This window comes from Dromiciops gliroides, chromosome 3 (genome assembly GCF_019393635.1).
Source record: "Dromiciops gliroides isolate mDroGli1 chromosome 3, mDroGli1.pri, whole genome shotgun sequence".
Lineage (NCBI taxonomy): Eukaryota > Metazoa > Chordata > Mammalia > Microbiotheria > Microbiotheriidae > Dromiciops > Dromiciops gliroides.
In genome coordinates, this window is record NC_057863.1 from 453,443,163 (window position 1) to 453,464,953 (window position 21,791).

Below are 21,791 nucleotides of genomic sequence, written 5' to 3' on the forward strand. Positions count from 1 at the left end.
GTCAAAGGATATAAATAGGCAGTTTTCAGATGAAGAAATTAAAAGCTATCTATGGTCATATGAAAAAATGCTTTTAATTAAAAATGTAAATTAAAATAACTCTGAGGTAACACTTTATACCAGATTGGCTAGTATGACAAAAAAGGAAAATGATAAATGTTGGAGAACATGGGGGATAATTGGAACACTAATGCATTGTTGGTGGAGTTGTGGACTGCTACAACCATTCTGGAGATCAATATGGAACTATGCTCAAGGGGCTATAAAACTGTGCATATCCTTTCACCCAGGAATACCATGACTATGTCTTTATTCCAAAGAGATCATAAAAAATGGAAAAGGACCCATATGTACAAAATATTTGTACCTGCTCTTTTTGTGGTGGCAAAGAATTGGAAATTGGGGGGATATCCATCAATTGGTAATGGCTGAACAAGTTGTGGTATATTAATGTGATAGAATACTATTGTGTCATAAGAAATGATGAGCAGGCAGATTTCAGAAAAAACTGGAAAGATTTACATGAACTGATGCTGAGTGAAGTGAACAGAACCAAGAGAACATTGTAAACAGTAACAGCAACATTGTGTGATGATCAACTGCGATAGCCTTAGCTCTTCTCAGCAATACAATGATCCAAGACAATTGCAAAAGGCTTTTGATGGAAAATGTTCTGCATATTCAGAGAAAGAACTATGGAGTCTAAATGTAGATTGAAGCATACTATTTTAATTTTATTTTTTGTTGTTTTCTTTCCTGAAGTTTTTTCCTGTTTGTTTGATTCTTCTTTCACAACATGAATAATATGGAAATATATTTAATATTATTGTACATATATCACCTATATCAAGTTGCTTATTGCCTTGGGGCAGGGGAAGGGAAAGGAGGAAGGGAAAGAGAAAAATCTGGAACTCAAAATCTTATAAAAATGAATGTTGAAAACTATCTTTATATGTAACTGGAAAAAATATACTATTTGGAAAAAATTCAAAGTATTTTACCAATTAAAATACCCCTAATGATAATATCCTGTCAACATCTAATTATTAATCTCTCTACCTTAAATTGCTTTTTGTTCACCTTAAAGAAACATTATCAAGGAATCTTGTCATTCTATATTTGTAATCATTGAATTACCTCTCACATCTGTTGGCTTTTTACAAATCTAAGCATCTGTTTGCAGCATTCATTATTTGTTGTTCCCTCCATATATAGTATCATCCATCTGTGAAAATCTCAGTTTTTCTTTGCTGCTGGGTTTTTCCCTCCTGAGCCAGTTTTCTTCTTTTTATGAAGTTGTAAAGCTTCTGTTAAAATATCTTCGCAGAAGCAAAATTTGGGTCATACTTTAAGGTTCAAATCTATGAAGTCATCACTTGTGGTGAATGGCTCATGGTCTGTCATTTGTGGTTTCTTTGCATTTTTAGGCAAATAACTTAAGTAGCTACTGTATAATTTGCAATGAAATATGATCAATTGCTTTTAAAAAACTTACCTTTTTTTTGTCTAAATCTAGTCAAAATGTAATTTTCTGCAAGAAAAAGACAAACACTTTCAGGGAACAGTTTTGTAGTTTAGTGAATGGTAACTTGAGCCACAGAAAATTACTGTTGTATATGAAATGTAAGTAAAATCCAGCCAAGGGAAATAGCTGTTGAAAGGAAAGATTACTTTCTTCTTCAAGAGAAAAAGAATTGTATGATTGGAAACCCTACTGTTGCTCAACAAGCATCTGTCAGTTTTTCTCTTGACATCTGGCCATCGTTTCCTGTAATTATAGGACAGGTAGCTGAAGAGAAAAAAAAGAAACTTCTGATCATTCAAGAAAATATGAAGCAATGGATATGTGTAATATGCTGAGCTAGGCATTGTAGAAAAAATGAATATAAATAACATTTGCTCCTTGCCCTGAACAAAATTTTTTTGAATGCTAAACTTTTGCAGTTAACACACACAGCAATGCCAACAATATTATTCTGGTAGAGGAGTTATGTGATTCTATAAAATGTTGTTGAATGCCTATAATATTTATGTTATGGGTTCGCTAAGGGATACAAAAGTGCAATAATATTTCTACCTTCAATGATATTATTGCCTCATTGAGGACATGAAGCATATAGATGTAAAATTGTTACATGTGTTTTTATTTAAGGAGAAAATGTAAAAGCTAGCTTGAAGCTTAACATCAAAACAACTAAGATTTTGGCAACTGGTTCCATCACTTCCTGTCAAAAAGAGGGAGAAGAAATGGAATTAGTGTCAGATTTTATGTTCTTGGGATCAAAAATCACTGTAGATAGCTACACCAGCCATGAAATTAGAAGATACTTGCTCCTTGAAAGGAAAGTTATGGCAAATCTGGATAGAATACTAAAAAGTAGAAACATCATCTTGTTGACAAATATCCATACATTCAAAGCTATGGTTTTTTTCCAGTAGCAATGTATGGTTGTGGGACAGCTAGGTGACGCAATGGATAGAACACCAGCCCTGGATTCAGGAGGACCTGAGTTCAAATTCGGCCTCAGAAACTTGACATTTATTAGTTGTGTGACCCTGGGCAAGTCACTTAACCCCAATTGCCTCACCAAAAAAAAACAACAAAAAACAAAAAAACAAAAAAGCCCAGCAATGTATGGTTGTGAGCGTTGTACTATAAGGAAAGTTAAGCACTGCAGAATCGATGCTTTTGAATTGTGGTGCTGGAGAAAACTTTTGAGAATCTTTTGGACAGCAGGGAGTTCAAATCTGACAATACTTAAAGATTAATTCAGTCTATTCAATGGAAGGTCATATAATAAAGTAAAGCTTAAATACTTTTGCAATGTAATGAGAGACAGGGCTCTTTGGAAAAGACTGATGTGGTGGAAAAGTTGAAGGCAAAATGAAAATGGCATGACAGAGAATGATATGGACAGATAGTATGGAAACAGTGAACATGATCTTTGGCAGACTGAGAACTCAGGATAAAAGGACAGCATATTATGATCAATTGAGTCACAAATAGTTGAATACAAATGAATGACTGAATAGCAACAAAAAATTTTCAGTTAACAAACATTTATATTTTTTCCCTCTCTCACATCTTTCTATTGAAAAGGAAATAGAAACTTATAATATTCATGCATAATCAAGGAAAACATCCCCACATTAACCATGACCTCAGAATATTTCTCATTCTGAATGCTGAATCTACCACTTTTCTGTCAGGATTTAGACAACATTCTTCCTCATTAGTCTTAAAGAATGATGAAGAGTTACTAGCTTGATCTGTATTCTTTCAAAATTCTTCACTTTTACAATGTTATTGAGAAACTTATTTTTCAGGTTATGATCACATGATTCTGCTTCAATTCACACAAGTCTCTGAATCCAATATTTTCATTATTTCTAATGTTACAATAGTATACATTACATTCATATATCCTAATTATAATAATTTGTTCAGCCATTCCCCAATTGATTGTTACTCCCATAACTTCTAGTTATTTGCCACCGGAAAAGAGCGGCAATATTTTGTACATATAGGACTTTTTCCATTTTCTTCAATTTCTTTGGGGGATAAGTCTTTACCGATGTTGTACAAATATTTTGATCAAAGGATCTGCAGAGTTTAGTAACACTTCATAGTTCCAAATTCCTTTTCACAATGACAACACAAAATCATAGTACCACCAATAGAACATTAATGTCCTTCTTTCCCCAAGCCCTTCCAGTATTCATTATTTTTTGCCTTTTTTGTCAACTGTGCCATTCTGATTGGCATAGATTCTCAGATTAAATTTTATTTTATTTTATTTTATTTTTTTTTTTTTAGTGAGGCAATCGGGGTTAAGTGACTTGCCCACGGTCACACAGCTAGTAAGTGTCAAGTGTCTGAGGCCGGATTTGAACTCAGGTACTCCTGAATCCAGGGCCGGTGCTTTAACCACTGCGCCATCTAGCTGCCCCTTAAATTTTATTTTAACAGTAATGAGACTAACCAGAATGATTACCTGAGGAATAGCCAGAATCTATCTCTACCAAATGTCTATCCGTTTTCTAATTTTAACTATTTGAAATTTTTGTTTTAATTGATTTCTCCATATATTCAAAGAATCCTACCATTGGAAAGGGGTGTTAGCGGTTGTGAAGTCCCAAATTAGTATTATTTTATGGTAAATTGGTTTAAAAACTGAGTCTATGCACTTTCTGTGTGGTCACCATTTATATCGCCTCTATGATGAGATTTCTGTTTCCTAATAACTGGACTTCTTAGCTTCAATTTCTACTTCCTTCTGAGAACTTGTCTCACTTCTGTTTTATTTTACAAAGGCAAATTCAGAAGGATTTAATCACAGCATCAAGCTAGGACTGTATTTATTGTCACTGAGGCTCAACCATGAAGTAGTTCATAAATCTCCGTTTGGGATTATGGATGTTATGTTATACATGACTTCTCTCTTTTAATCAGAGATTATACCCTGTTAATTACAGGAAAATTTTCTTATTTGTAGGACCACCCAAAACAAAGCAGAGAAAGTATATCTATCTCTTCATTCCCCCAGGGATCATTGCAAGTACTAGACATAAGCCTAATAAATAGTAAGACAAAGTGCGTACAGTTTATGAGCTTCATGGAGACTGACCAATCATCACTACCAGAAGTGATTTAGATTAACTATTCCCTTGCAGATACTTCCTGCCTAAAAGAGATTAAAAGAGAGGAGTAGAACTGCCAGGTGATGTGCCACATGTGACTATGTGTGTTTGACTTCAATAGTGCTCAGAAGATACCTCAGAGGGGAGCATCCAAGCCAGCAAGTTGCCTGAGCTTGCCTGCAGTTCCTTCAAAAAGAACATTAAATCACGACTCTAAATGGATTCTGAAACTACAGAACCCACTAAAAGACATAAAGATACAATCTTCCAACTTGAGATAACGTAGAAGACTTCAGGAAAGGTCATTCTCATTTAGACAAAAGGGCAGCAAAGCACAGCTCAACACAGAGCAGTGCAGTACAGAGGGGATCTGGGCAAGTCAGCAGGAAGCTCTTGGCCATAGCAGAGCTTCTTGATCATGGCTCAGCAAGTTGGTGGTGCAGCGTGCCAGTTGTGAGATATGCCAGCACCAGGTGAGAGGGCAGCTTGTCATCTGGAGGGCCATCCATGGGACCGGAATGACTGGGCTACACCATCCCAGCACCTAGAACAAGCCCAGGGAGCCAGCCCCAGGTGGTGAGGGATCCACAAGCCACAGAGGCCTCGAAGTAGAAAGCCAGTGACACAGCCCCTATCTCCCAGCACAAGAAGCTTGAATCAATGACCCTGGTGCCTCAGGAGCAGACCTCAACTTTAAAAAATAAACCAAAATATAAGTAAGAAACAGAAAATGGCTCTTAACATTGAGAGCTTCTGTTTTGACAGGAAAGAGCAAAATACAAACTCAGATGAGGACAATACTCTAAAATTGCCTACATGTGAAGCCTCAAGAGGGAAGATGAATTGGTCTCAAGACCAAAGAGCTTTCTTGGAAGAGCTCAAAAAGGATTTTAAAAATCAATTGAGGGTGCAGCTAGATGGCACAGTGGAGAGAGCACCAGCCCTAGAGTCAGGAGGACCTGAGTTCAAATCCAGTCTCAGACACTTAACACTTACTAGCTGTGTGACCCTGAGCAAGTCACTTAACCCCAATTGCCTCACCAAAAACAAAACAAAAACAAAAACAAAAAATAAATTGAGAGAGGTGGAAGAAAAAAATGGGGAGAGAAATGAAAGCTACATAAGAAAATTATGAAAAAAGAATCAACAGTTTGGAAAAGGAAACATAAAGAATCAACATCTTAGAAAACAAAGCACAGAGATTGACTGAAGAAAACAGTTCCTTAAAAAAATCATTTGGGCAAATGGAAAAGAAAGTGTAAAAGCTTACTGAAGAAAACAATGCCATAAAAATTTTAATTTGACAGATGGAAGCTAATGACTTCATGAGACACCAAGAACCAGTCAAACAGAATCAAAAGAATGAAAAAATAGAAGAAAATGTGAAATACCTCATTGAAAGACAACTGACCTGGAAAATAGATCCAGGAGAGACAATTTGAGAATTATTGGACTACCTGAAAGCCATGATCAGAAAAAGAGGCTAGACACCATATTCCAGGAAATTATCAACCAGGACAACTGCCCTGGTATTATAGAATCATAGGATAAAATCATCATTGAAAGAATCCACCAATAACCTCCTGAAAGAGATCCCAAAAGGAAAACTCCAAGGAATATTGTAGCCAAATTCCAGAATTATCAGGGGAAGGAGAAAATATTCTAAGCAGCCAGAAAGAAACAATTTAAATATCATGGAGCCACAGTCAAGATTGCACAGGACCTGACAGTTTCAACATTAAAGGATTGCAGGGCTTGGAATATGATATTCAGGAAGGCAAAGGAACTTGGATTACAACCAAAAATCAACTACCCAGCAAACCTGATCATTATCTTTCAGGTGAAAGATGGACATTCAATGAAATAGGGGACTTCCAAGCTTCCCTGAAAAAAAGAGAAGAACTGAATAGAAAATTTGATCTCCAAATACAAGACTAAAGAGATGTATAAAGAGGTAAATAAGGGGGGGAAATGTAGTTCCATGGGGTTAAATGGCTTAAATACCTACATGCCAAGATAATACTTATAACTCTTGACAACTGTGTCTCTATTTGGCAGACAGGATTATACATAGAGGGTATAAATATAAATTGTCTTTGTGATGATATAAAGAAAATTAAGGGGTTAAAAAAGGAGGATATGGGGAGAAGAGGAAAGGGGAGGTGGAATGGGCCTAATTACATCATATGAGAAGGTGCAAATCAGATTTGGTTCAGGGAGGGAATAACATATATGGTCATCTGGATAAAGAAATTTAGCTTATTCTTTAGGGAAGTAAAAGAGTAAGTGAAAAGGGTAGCACTGATAGAAGTGAGAGCAAAACGGGGGGAGAAAAGGGTAAAGGAAAGTGAGGGGGAAATTTTTTTTAATTTTTAAATTTTTTTTCTTCTCCTCTTTGACAATTCCTTAATCTGAAGTGTTGGGATTTTTTTGACTGTTTTCTCTCATAACTATCTAATATGGGAATGTTTTCTATGACTACACATGTATAACTTATTTTGAATTGCTTTAGTTCTTGTGGGTGGGGGGTGGGGATGGAGGGAGTACACAAAGTTGGAACACAAAGTTTTTAAAAAACTGATGTTAAAATTTGTTTTTACATATATTTTGGAAAATAAAATTCTATTCAAAACATTAAAAAAAGAAAAGCGAGGGGGCTGATAAAAGGGAGGGTAGATTGGGGGAGGCAGGGGTCAGAAGCAAAATGGTGGTGAGGAGGAATATGGTGAAGAAGAGGGGGAAAAGTACAAAAGGAGGGAAATAGGATGGAGGGAAATAGTAATAATTACTGTGAATGGGAATGGGGTGAACTCTGCCATAAAACAGAAGAGCATAGCAGAGTGGATTAAAAACCAGAATCCTACAATATGCTATTTAGAAGAAACACATTTGAAGCAGAGAGATACACACAGAGTAAAGGGAAAAGGCTGAAGCAGAATATATCATGCTTCAGCTGAATTAAAAAAAAAGCAGGGGGTAGCAATCTTTATCTCAGGCAAAGCAAAAGCAAAAATAGATCTAATTAAAAGAGATAATGAAGCAAACTACATCTTGCTAAAAGGTACAATAGATAACAAAGTGATATCACTACTAAACATATATGCACCAAGTGGTACGGTGTCCAAATTCTTAGAGGAGAAGTTAAATGAGTTATAAGAGGAAATAGACAGCAAAACTATACTAGTGGGGGATCTGAATCTTTCCCTCTTAGAATTAGATAAATCTAGCCACAAAATAAATAAGAACAAAGTTAAAGAGGTGAATAGAATGTTAGAAAAGTTAGATATGATAGATTTCTGGAGAAGATTGAATGGGGATAGAGGGAGAAAAATTTGAAACTAGAAATCTTACAAAAACAATTATTGAAACCTATCTCTATATATAACTAGAAAATAATAAAAATACTTTTATGATAAAAAAAGAAGATACCTCAGAGAACAGGAAGCTGAAGCTCAAGGTTGATGAGGTTGAATGGAGCTGCAATTTTACATTTAGTGGAACAAGAAATTCCCCTGCCAACCCCTCCCTGATTGTTTCTATACTTCAATAAATACTTTTTTCTTGCATAGTAATTCCTGACACCTTGCAATTCTAATGTAAACATTTACTGATTGGTTTGTCAGACAAAACCAGAGGTCATGTCATCTATTTTCCTACTTATTTTCTTTCTTACTTTCCTGCTATAAAACTGGCATCTACTCCATAACATCTCTCATAAGTCTGCTTGAGCAATTTCAGGGTTAGGGGGAATTCTTTGCCTCCTAAAGCACCCTATTTGAAAACTGCACTGAGCAGCAGCAAAAACTGCCACCCATGTTATTCATTATGTGTTTTGCTTTGTTTTTTGGTCTATCTTGTTGCTTATCAATGTGTTTAGTTAGAACATATTGTAGAGACAGACGTTTCGATGCATTTTGAATCCAAAAATCAGTGAATAGACAAGTACTTTTAATTCTCTTTTCTCCTCCCCTACCAGCTCAAACCTCCATTCCTTTCCAACTTCTCCATTGTCATCAAGAGTACCAACATCCTCTGATTTCCTAGGGTTATAACTTTGGAATATCATCAAACATTTCTTTTGTTCACCCACTTTCCTTCAAAAATAGTTTTGTAAGTGTGAGGTTGATCGAGTCAAACCATCAAGTGACTTCATTCCCCACTTAAAGTAAGTGATTATATGTCCAATCTAACATATTAATTTGAGTGTGAAATGTGCTTGGGTGAACTAGAGTAACTGTTTAAAAGGAAGACTTCTTAGAATGGCTGAGGAAAAAGTCACATTATCTGGATCATTTACAAAATGGGAAACCAGCTCTGACAGAGCTTTGTATTTCAATGAGCAATGAGTGAGGAGAGAGCATTCCACCTGAACACCCAGAGGATTCACTTGGGGTAGAGCAGAGGTGAGTACTTGGATTTCAGCCTTGAGCTTCTCCTCTGCCTTTCCAACCCTTATATTTTCTTTTTTTACCCTTTCCTCAGCACATTGTGTCTTTAAGTATACCTCTTCTCACCCTATATATTAGTATTTACTCCTTGGATTTGGGGGAGAAAAGGGAAGAGACAGACAGACATACTGAAAGAGAGAAGCAGAGGCAGACAGACACACACAAACACACACACACACACACACACACACACAGACTCACTTATTGGCTCCACCTGCAGCACTCTATATTCTTGAATGTATTTCACTTTCCACAGCTAAAATATAAACTATCACTAAGAATTTGAAAAATAAATAAATAATAAATAAATAATAAATGAATAAATAAATACATAAATTTTTTTTAAAAAAAGAATTTGCTAGTGTCCTCCATTCTTATTAAAATGGCAAGGCCTTCTCTCCTTGGGACTAAATTCCTCAGGGAAAACCCTAGGGAACTTGGCTCACTCAACATGTAAGAATAAAATGTTTTTCAGAGCATTGTCACTGAAGATGATGGCATCAGCTATCATGAGCTATTGTCAACAAATCTTTCCTGTGTTCTCTAGAGCAAAGCCTTGCACTAGGTGGATAAGGCAGGAGGAGAGTTAACCATCAAGAACAGATCCCCTGAAACAATGTATTGCTCCTTTTTAAAAGATTAAGTTAACTGCTTTAAAGTGAGGCAGGAACAGGTAAGAGGGGAATTTCCTTTCTTCATTTGCAGCTGACTCCTCATCTGCTGTTTATTTGAACTCTTCCCTGGAGCATTCTTGACAACCACCTTTGCCATTTATACTTCTATGGAGGCTGTGGTTTCCTCTCTTTTCCTGTAGGCTTATTATCAATCCATTTCCATGGCAACTCCTTCTGCTAACTATATTTTCAGGGTAGGCATTGCTTTGACTACATATTGGCTGACCTATATAATCTCTGTAACACACTGTCATGTCTATGAAGAAACCCTCTTCTCATTATCCATTGAATATGGCTTTCGGTGCCTTTATTATGGATATTTCACTTTCTATTGTGGATCATAGTTACTTGTTTATTTTCTAGAAAAGCCCTCCCACACATACACAAGTTACTTAGTATCATGGGGATTATTTTAATCATTCTCATATCTTTCTCATGACCTAGTACAGTGCTATCAACATAAGACATGCTAAATCAATATTTTTATCAGATTTGCTGCATCTACGATCTGCTGGCCTCTCAATAAATCAGAAACCATTTTTAACTTATTAACCATGTTATTAACTCTCAACTTCATTGTCAATGGAAGATGGATAAAGGATTAATTCAGTGCAGGAACTGAATAAAATATCTATATAACTTTTCCCTCTTAAATGCTTTATTCACTCTGTGAACCAACTCCATTGGTTCATCCTGAACTTCTGAGCTAAAATGGCCACATGGAGCATCAACACTAGGCAGCATATTATACAGGCACAGTTATTTATTAGAAAGAACTCTGTCCTAAGAGCCAAGAAACATAGGCTCTGCCACTGGATCTTCTCTCAGCTTAGTGGTGTTACCTGAGATAAGCCACTTCACAGGTATTTCCTTCCATTTCCTCAAGCAAATCAACAATTATGTACTAGACACATCCTATGTGCCAGGCACTATGCTAAGCCCTGGGAATAGTAATACAAGTAAAAAGACAATCCCTGCCCTCAAGTAGCTTAATGGAAATGGGGGAAGGCAACACATAAAAGGAAACTGAAAAGCAAGAGGGACTGTACCTGCATGGGCAGCATCACAAAGTCCAGAGAATTAGAATAGCCTAGAGAAGAATGAAGACATAACTGGCCTGGTTATCTTCCTTTAAATGGAGTCTCTTGGAAGGAACAACCAAATAGTGAAAAAGGTGGCAGGGGTGACAGGTACAGAGTGGGTTAGATTAGAATTAGGGTTCTTAATTTGGTCTCCATGAATTTGTAAACATATATTTTGAGAAGTGCATTTTGATAAAATTGGTTTCCTTTGCACTAGTGTGCATTTTATTTTATATATTTTAAAATTTTATTATGAGAAGAGGTCTGAAGGCCTCCTCAGACTGCCAAAGCATCCATGACATAAAAAAAGGTTAAAAATCTCTGGACTAAAATTATCTTTTAAGTCCCTTTAAGTTCTTTCTTTTTTAAGTATTATATTACTTGGCAGTTACATATAAGGATAGTTTTCAACATTTGTTTTCATAGGATTTTTGGTTCCAAATTTTTCTCCCACCCTCCCTTCCCTCCCCAAGACGGAAGGCAATCTGATATATATTATATATGTGCAATAGGATTGAACATATTTCTGCATTAGTCATCTTGTGAAAGAAGAATCAGAGCACAAGGGAAAAACCTCAAAAAAGAAGAAAAAAAAGAAGAAAAAAGCAGTCCCAAAGTAGAAACAGTATGGTACAATCTGCATTCATAATCTACAGTTCTTTTTTTCTGGACATTGAAAACATTATCATGAGTTTTTTGAAATTGTCTTGGATCATTGCACTGCTGAGAGGAGCCAAGTCTATCACTATTATTCATCATACAATGTTGCTGTTACTGAGTACAATGTTCTCCTGGTTCTGCTCCTCTCAGTCAGCATCAGTTCATGTAAGTCTTTCCAGATTTCTGTGAACTCCTCCTGCTCATCATTTCTTATAGCACAATAGTATTCCATTACATTCATATGCCACAACTTGTTTAGCCATTTCCCTATTGATGGGCATTCCCTCAATTTCCAAATCTTTGCCAACACAAAGAGAGCTGTTATAAATATTTTTGTACATGTGGGTCCTTTAACCTCTTCTATGATCTCTTTGGGATACAGACCTAACAGTGGTACCACTGGGTCAAAGGATATGAACAGTCTCATAGCCCTTTGGGCATAGTACCAAATTCCTCTCCAGAATGGTTGGATCAGTTCACAACTCCACCAATAATGCATTAGTGTTCCAATTTTCCCACAGATTCTCCAACATTTATTGTTTTTGTTTTTTGTCATATTAACCAATCTTATAGGTGTCAGGTGGTACCTCAGAGTTGTTTTAATTTGCATTTCTCCAATCAATAGTGATTTAGAGCATTTTTTCATATGGTAATAGATAGCTTTGACATCTTCATCAGAAAACTGCCTGTTGATATCCTTTGACCATTTCTCAATTGGGGAATGATTTACATTCTTATAAATTTTATTTAGTTCCCTATATATTTGAGAAATGAGGCCTTTATCGGAAATGCTGGCTATAAAAATTATTTCTCAGCTTTCTGCCTCCCTTCTAATTTTGGCTGTATTGCTTCTGTTTATGCAAAACCTTTTTAATTTAAAATAAAGTCTTGCATCTTGCATTTCATAATATTCTCTATGTCTTGTTTGGACATGAATTATATTCCTGTCCATAGGTCTGAGAGGTAAACTATTCCTTCCTCTCCTGATTTATTTATGGTATCACCCTTTATGTCTAAATCTTAAACACATTTTGACCTTATTTTGTATAAGGTGTAAGATGTTGGTCTGTGCCTAGTTTCGGGCATATTATCTTCCACTTTGCCCAGCAGATTTGTCAAATACTGAGTTCCTATCCCAGAAGCTGGAGTTTTGGAGTTTATCAAACAGTAGATTACTATTGTCATTTACTATTGTATCTCATGTGCCAAACCTATTCCATTGATCCACCACTCTATTTCTTAGCCAGTCCAAAAGAGTTTTGATGACTGCCACTTTATAGTATAGCTTCAAATTTGGTATGGCCACCTCACCTTCCTGTGCATTTTTTTCATTAGTTCCCTTGATATTCTTGACTTTTGTTTTCCTAGCTGAGTTTTGTTATTATTTTTTCTAACTCAATATAATAATTTTTATGTAGTCTGATTGGTATGATACTGAATAGGTAAATTAATTTAGGTAGAATTGTCATATTTATTGTGTTAGCTCATCCTATTTATGAGTAATTGATATTTTTCCAATTACATAGATATGATTTTATTTGTATGAAAAGTGTTTTGTAACTGTATTCATAGAGTTCCTGGGTTGGTCTTGGCAAGTAGATTTCCAAGAATGTTATATTGTCTACCATTACTTTAAATGGAATTTCTCTTTCTATCTCTTGCTGCTGGGCTTTTTTGGTCATGTATAGAAATGCTGATGATTTATGTGGACTTCTTTTATATCCTGCTACTTTGCTGAAGTTGTTAATTGTTTCAAGCAGTTTTTTAGTTGACTTTTTAGGATTATCTAAGTATACCATCATATCATCTGCAAAGAGTGAAAGTTTTATTTCCTCCTTGCCTATTCCAATTCCTTTAATTCCTTTTTCTTCTCTGATTGCTAAAGCTAACATTTCTAGTAAAATATTAAATAATAGAGTTGATAATGGACATCCCTGTTTCACCCCTGATCTTATTGGGAATACCTCTAATTTATCTTTATTACATATAATGTTTGCTGATGATTTTAGGTAGATATAGCTTATTATTTTAAGGAAAACTCCAACTATTCCTATGTTCTCTAGTGTTTTTAATAGGAATGAATGTTGTATTTTGTCAAATGCTTTCTCTGCATTTTTGAGATAATCATATGATTTTGGTTAGTTTTGTTATTGATGTGGTGGATTATATTAATAATTTTTCTAATGTTTAACCAGCCTTGCATTCCTGGTATAAAACCCACCTGGTTACAGTATATTATCCAGGTGATCACTTGCTGTAATCTCCTTGCTAATATCTTATTTAAGATTTTTACATCTATATTCATTAGGGAAATTGGTCTATAATTTTCTTTCTCTGTTTTGGTTCTACCTGGTTTAGGTATCAACAGCATATTTCTGTCCTAAAAGAACTCCTTCTTCACCTATTTCCCCAAATTATTTGTATAGTATTGGAATTAATTGTTCTTTAAATGTTTAGTAGAATTCTCTTGTAACCCCATTTGGCCCTGGAGATATTTTTCTCAGGGAGTTCATTGATGGCTTGTTCAATTTATTTTTTCTAAAATGGGACTACTTAAGGATTTTATTTCCTCTTCAGTTAACCTAGGAAATTTGTATTTTTGAAAATATTTATTCATTTCATTTAGATTATCAAATTTATTGGCATACAATTGGGCAAAATAACTAATTATTGCTTTAATTTCCACTTCATTGGTGGTGAATTCACCCCTTTCATTTTTGATACTGGTAATTTGGTTTTCTTTTTTCTTTTCTTAAATCAAATTAACCAAAAGTTTATCTATTTTATTGGTTTTATTTTTCATAAAAGCAGTTCTTAGTTTTATTGATTAATTCTATAGTTTTATTGCTTTCAATTTTATTAATTTCTTCTTTGATTTTCTGTATTTCTAATTTAGTATTTAATTGGAGGTTTCTAATTTGTTCTTTTTCTAGCTGTTTTAGTTGCATGCTCAATTCATTGATCTCCTCTTTCTCTTTTTTATTCATGGAAGCATTTAGAGATATAAAATTTGGCCTAAGCACTGCTTTGGCTGCATCCCATAGGTTTTGGTATGTTATTTCATTATTGTCATTCTATTGGATGAAGTTATTGGCTGTTTCTGTGATTTGTTGTTTGGCCCACTCATTTTTTATTATGAGATTATATAGTTTTCAGTCTAACTTTCCATGTCTCTTTCTCACATGTAATTTTCATTGCATCATGATCTGCAAAGGATGCATTTACTATTTCAACCTTTCTACATTTGACTATGACTTTTTGTGCCCTAATAAATCATCAATTTTAGAATATGTTCCATATACCCCTGAAAAAAGGTATATTCCTTTCTATCCCCATTCTCTCCAGATATCTATCATATCTAACTTTTCTAACATTTTATTCACCTCTTTAACTTCATTCTTATTTATTTTGTTACTATATTTATCTATTTCTGACAGGGGAAGATTCAGATCCCCCGCTAGTATAGTTTTGCTGTCTAATTCCTCATGTAGCTCATTTAACTTCTCCCCTAATGATTTGGATTCTATACCACTTGGTACATACATGTTTAGTATTGAGATTACTTCATTATCTATCATACCTTTTAGCAAGATGTAGTTTCCTTCTTTGTCTCTCTTAATTAGATCTTTTTTGCTTTTGATTTGTCTGTGTTAGGGCTAAAATTCTAGCTATACTATCTAAAATATCTAATGAGTGGTCGCCAATAAATTATAAGTTTTAGCAAGAGTTAGATTTTTAAGCATTTATTAAGGTTAGTAAGAATTTGGTAAAGAGAGAGAGAAAGGCCTAGATTCATCTATCTATTAAAGGGAGAGAGCATTCCTAGCTCTGTTCTCCAACAGAGTCCACACGAAAGAGAGTCAGAGCACCAGCCTCCTCCTCCTTCCTCCCACAAGCAAACGTCACTTCCTGATGCTAAAGAAAAGATGCATGGTCCTGCCCTCAGAGGCGCTCTCCTCGTATTGGAGCTTTCCTACAGTAAGTCTCCAGCAGGTGGCATCATTCCAATCATTACATCTGAGATAAGGATTGCTACCCCTGCTTTATTTTACTTTCAGCTGGAGCATAATATGTTCTGCTCCAAACTCTTACCTACTCTCTGTGTATCTCTCTGCTTCAGATGTGTTTTTTGTAAACAACATATTATAGGATTCTGATTTTTATTCCACTCTGCTATTCACTTTCATTTTAAGGGAGAGTTCTTCCCATTCACATTCACAGTTAAGATTATTAACTGTTTATTTCCTTCCATCCTCTTTTCCCCTTTGTATTCTTTTTTCCCTTTTTTCCCCCTATTTCTCCTGACCACTGTTTTGCATCTGAACACTGCCTTCCTCAATCTGTTCTTCCTTTATTGTGCCTTTTTCCCCCTGCTTCTGACCTCCCTTCTATCAATGCCACCCTTTGCACCTTCTGCTTTTGCTTCCTTAAAGAGTAAGCTAAGTTTCTTTATACCAATGGGAGACTATGATATGCCCTCTCTGAACCAAATCTGATGATACTAAGGTTGAAAGAATACTCACCCCTCCCGTCTTTCCATCTATTATAATGGATAAATTTTGTGCTTCCTCATAGGATGTAATTTACCTCATTCCCCCTCCCCCTCCCTCTTCTACCCCAGTCTCCTTTTATTCTGCTCCTTAATTTTCTTCATATCATCACATCAAAGTCAGTTTAATAACAATACCTTAATAGAGAAACAGATACCAAGAGTATCTGTTAAAAGTATTATCCTCATTGGGATGTAAGCAGTTTAACCTCATTGAACAACCTTTTTTCCTCCCCCTTGATTACCCTTTATACTTCTCGAGTCTTTTACTTGGAGATCAAATTTTCTGTTCAGTTCGAGTCTTTTTTTTTTTTCAGGAAACTTTGGAAGGCCCCTATTTTCTTGAATATCCATCTTTTCCCCTGAAAGGGAATATTTAGTTTTGCTTGGTAGTTGATTATTGGTTGTAACCTTAGCTCCTTTGCTTTCCTGAATATCATATTCCAAGACCTATAATCCTTTAATGTTGAAGCTGCCAGGTCTTATGCAATCCTGACTGTGACTCCATAATATTTCAATGGTATCTTTCTGGCTGCTAAGCATATTTTCTCCTTCACCTAATAATTCTGGAGTTTGGCTAGAATATTCCTTGACATTTTCCTTTTGGGGTCTCTTTAAGGAAGTGACAAGTAGATTCTTTCAATGATGATTTATCCTCTGATTCTACAATTTCAGGGCAGTTCTCCTTGATAATTTCATGGAATATGGTGTCTAGACTCTTCTCGGTCATGGCTTTCAAGTAGTCCAATAATTCCCAGATTATCTCTCCTGGATTTATTTTCCATGTCAGTTGTTTTTCCAATGATATATTTCACATTTTCTTCTAATTCTTCAGTCTTTTGATTCTGCATGACAGATTCTTGGTGTCTTATAGAGTTATTAGCTTCCATCTGCCCATTTTAATTTTTAAGGAATTATTTTCCTCAGTAGTCTTTTGTATCTCTTTTTCCATTTTTCCAATTTATTCTCTCATTTGACCAATTGTATTTTTTATGGAATTGTTTTCCGTAGTCAATTTTTGTGCTTATTTTTCCAGCATAACTCTCATTTCTCTCATTTGTTTTTCCATTTTTCTTCTACCTCTCTCATTTGTTTTTTAAAAACCTTTTTGCACTCTTTAAAAAGGGCTTCTTGATCTTCAGACAAGATCATCTTCCCACTTGAATCCTTCATTTGTAGGCCTTTTGACAAACTCATCTGAGTTTGAGTTTTGTTTTTTGCTTTCACCATAGAAGCTGTCAGATGTATCATTATATAATTATTATAATATAATATATTTATCATAGAATGATTTGTTTATATTATTATAAAACAATAGGATATTATAACAATTAAAATTGTGATATTAAATAATTAAATTATAGCACATTAATTGTTATAATATTCTGTTGTTTAGTCATGATATGCTATTGTATTGTTGTTTTTTTTTGTGAGGGGCAATGAGGGTTAAGTGACTTTCCAGGGTCACACACCTAGGAAGTGTCAAGTGTCTGAAGCTGGATTTGAACTCAGATCCTCCTGAATCCAGGGCCTGTGCTTTATCCACTGAACCACCTAGCTGCCCATATGCTATTATATTGTAACTGTTATAATATTAGATGTGATTATATACCATTATGATTCTTGTGTAAAATAATAAACATATATTATGAATTTATAATTGTATAATTTTAGGTGTACACCATCCAATTCTTTAATATAATAATATGACATATAATATAATAAATGGAAAGTTGAGGCTACATCATGGGGATTGGAAGTTGGACAAGGAAAGACCTCATGGAAAAGGAGTTATTTGAACTGAACTTTGAAGGAATCTGGGGATTCTATGATGTAGTTGTTAGAGAGCAATGACTTCTAGATGTAGCAGTCTGCCAATAAAATAGCAAAGGCATGGACAATACAATGTTATGAGTAAAGAACTGCAAGTTGGCAAGTTGGCTGGTGTATTACAGTCAAGTGCTCTACAGTCTACTTGTAGAGTAGGCTATAGAATAGTTGAAGGGGAATGAAGTGTTACAAGTATGGAAAAGTAGGCTGGAACCATACTGTGACTTTTTAAGTGACAAAGAAACTATAATACTAGAGGCAATAGTGAGCCACTAGAATTTGAGGAGGGGCTTAACATTGTCAGATATATCCTGTGGAAACATCATTTTGCTGGCCATTTGGAGGATAGAATGGAGAGGAGATAGACTTGAAGCACAGAAACCAATTACGGGGCTGTTACAATACTCATGTGAGAGGTGATGAGATCATGAACTAGTTTAATGGCCATATGAATAGAAAAAAGGGGAGTGAAATTAAAAAAAATATTTGAGAAGTGATTATGATTGATTCTGAGAGATCATAAAAAGTAAGAAATTGAGGATCATTCTGGGTTATCAATATAGTTTACTAAAGCAAAAGGATACAGAGAAAGAGACACACAGAGAGATGGGTGTTAATAAGAGGGTTCTTTGTGGGAAAAAAGAAAATGAATTATATTTTGCATGTGTTGAGTTTGATATACCCATTTGTATGAGAATGCCCAATAGGCAGTTGGCAGCAAGGGACTGGATTTTAGGACAGATTCATATAAATAATGGCTATTGATATTACTATTATTTGTGTGGTAAAACTTACTGATATATCATGATACAAATGACTAATCAATTCTTTCTCCTTCCTATTTATTTTCAAATAACTAAATAAATGTTTTATTAATGAATTTTAAAAGTCACTAAAATTTTCCAGTGATATTACCCTCCAGTGCAGCTCTTTTTGATAACTCATCACAGATGTGTACCAACACCTGGATGGTTATTTTCCCAAAAATTCTATCATGGCAGTTTACAGTATCTGAACACAAGCAGCAAAAGGACATAGTTGTTTGTTTTCTTCCCTCCAAGGAAAGAGAAATGTTCTTTCCAAACTGTTGTACACCTTTCCCACAGTTCTTAAATCCCAAATATTTACTCCTGTTGACATGAACTCTCAACAGACAATTTCACATCCTTCATAACAGAATGTTACCTGTACTCTAGATCTTATTCTTTACTCTTACTTCCTCTCAAACTTTGTTCCATCAAATTTCTCCTGTTTCTCATCTCTTCCTTTTTTACTGCCTACAGATACATAACATATCCTTTTTAGATATTCTCAGTTGTTACCCTTAGCATGCCAAAAACATTTTGGAGCCTTTAACACACCCACACATACACACCCCCACACCCCCACATACACACATACCCCTTATAAGAAAATGGAATCACTGTGCTGAATTAAGCATTTTTTTTCAAAAATCATTTTGTTCTGTGTGGCTTATAATTGCCATTAATCTATTAAACTGTAACTGGATCAATGTGTGTAGGTGTATTGTGAAGGAAAGGTATCATGACCTAGCAGATTGAACTGGCCTTGACCTCAGGAATACTTTGGTTTAAGCCCTACTTCCTTAATATTGGCTGTGTAACCTAGGACATGCCACTTAACCTTCTCAGTACTCTAGGCAATTATCTAAGACTGGTAACTTTCACAGAACATATAGCCCTGCATTGGTAGAGGGAGTTTCCTCACCTGGGAGCTCCCATATGAATGCAATCACAAGTCCGGTTCCAAGTCCTATAATAAATTACTTTTCACATTCTAATCCTACATTTGTATAGATTTGTCTTGGTATAGGTTTTGATCATTTACTACCTCACTAGTTTTGTTGCCCACTGCCAATACTTTGTCTATACATGCTGTGAGCATGATCTTCCCCAAAAAGTATTTTGATACTCAGTCCATTTTTTTTCTTCAAAAGGCCCTGATGACTCCCTACCAAGTACCAACCCACATTAGTGACAGAACGACACAAAGTTTGGAAAATACCACACCCACTTCTGTTCCTAAAAGGAACCCTGCCCTCACTTCCATCAAATTCTACTCAATTTGTCTCATTTGCTACTCAGCTGAATAAGCTCTGATTTAAGTAACTTTCATTCATCACCTGTCTTTGCTAGAAGGCCAGGGGAAACAAAAATACAAGTCATAAATAGATGTGGATGAAAAGTTGGGAGGAACATAATAGGTAAGAATCAATCCTGCAGATAGAGGCAGGAAGTTGTAGTTAACTAAAAAGAAACTAGTTTATCAATGAATGGAGTAAGATCTCCTTTATGGTGTAATACCATGACAATCCTGTGGAATAACTTAAGGGGCATTATTCCCGGTGTTTAAAAAATAATATTCTTTAGTTTAGCAAATTAATCATCATTACAGAAAATAGAGGAACATTAAACATTCCAATTACAGCTCACTAGATTAATGGCAACTGCAAGCCACATAGACCAAAACCATTCTTGAGAAATTGCTTAATTCAGCACACTAATTCCATCTCCTTATGGTACTGAAACTATAAATAAAACTTTGCAATTACTGAAATAACATCTATACACAAATGTCTTGTGCTTGGGGAACCAATGCAGAACAAATCAAACAAGAGTCAGTGAATAAGGAATGTCCTGGTCCAGTAAAATCTTGATTAATTGAAAAGTAGAAGGAATGGATTGCTCTGTTTAATGAGATTTGAGCCTTTTTTTTTAACCATACCTGTGGGTTATGTCACACACTCAAAAAAATCCATTTTTTTCAAAACATTGATAGTTTTTTAATTAAATATAGTGGTGAACCATTAGTGTCTTAGTGAATAGAACATAATTAATTTAAATTCTTACTTATCAAAAGCTTAAGAAACATAGATGGAATTCTTAACTCATTTTCAAATAACACAAAGTAGTGAGGAATAACATCTTTCCATCTCTTTATCCCTAGATCCCTAATGATGCCTTGCACACAGTAGGAATGTTCTTGTTTAATTACATTGAAGAAAATGGGATAAGATTCAATAAAGGTAAATTTAAAGATCTGAATTGGGAATCAGGAAAATTACAGAAAATATAGAGAAAGAACTAAAAGAACTTCTATTTATTTCTATCAACTCATGCTGCTTTTCAAACTGAGTAGGGGGAAAGGAAAAGGGAATTACTAATGGAAGGTACATTGTTAACTTTAAGGCTTTTAAAAAAACTAAACTATTAATGTTGAAAACAGAAGAAACATTGTGTAAAGGAAGAGAATGATATTAATTTTTAAAGAACAGAAGATATCCCTGTTATTATTTGTGAATATTTTGATATTTAATGTGAGTGGGAAAAGAGTTGTGTTTCAGTATACACTACTAAAATGGATGTGTAAATAATAAACTTTCGCAAATAATTTTGGACAGTTTAGCGAGTGAATAGTTTGGGATATAGATTTTAGGAGTCAGATCTGTCAACAATGTGGAGTGGCGCCTCATTTGTGTGGGAAGAGCTTGATGTTCTAAAGAATCAAAGAAAGTGATTTTATTTACTTTTAAAAATTAGAGTAGGGATGTAACATGTTAAGAAGCACCATTTCAAGGACACCAAAGAGATACTAGGGTATAAAGGTCTTCAGAGAACTTTGAGCATGGTATGTAATTTAATTTTTATATATATGTTTAATGATTAAAGAGAAGAATTCTACAAAAACTAAAATCATATAAACACTTGGAAACTGGACAATGACTGCATGGGACTAAATATGATAGGGAGAAGGCAGGGAGTTGGGACTTTTTAAGTAAAAGCTCAGTCATTGAATGAGAAGCCCCAGAAAGAAGAAGAGGAAACTAGGAAGAAGGGAAGGAAGAGCAGAAGGGTTGAAAACTTGTTCATTTTAGCTTTGGCAGTTA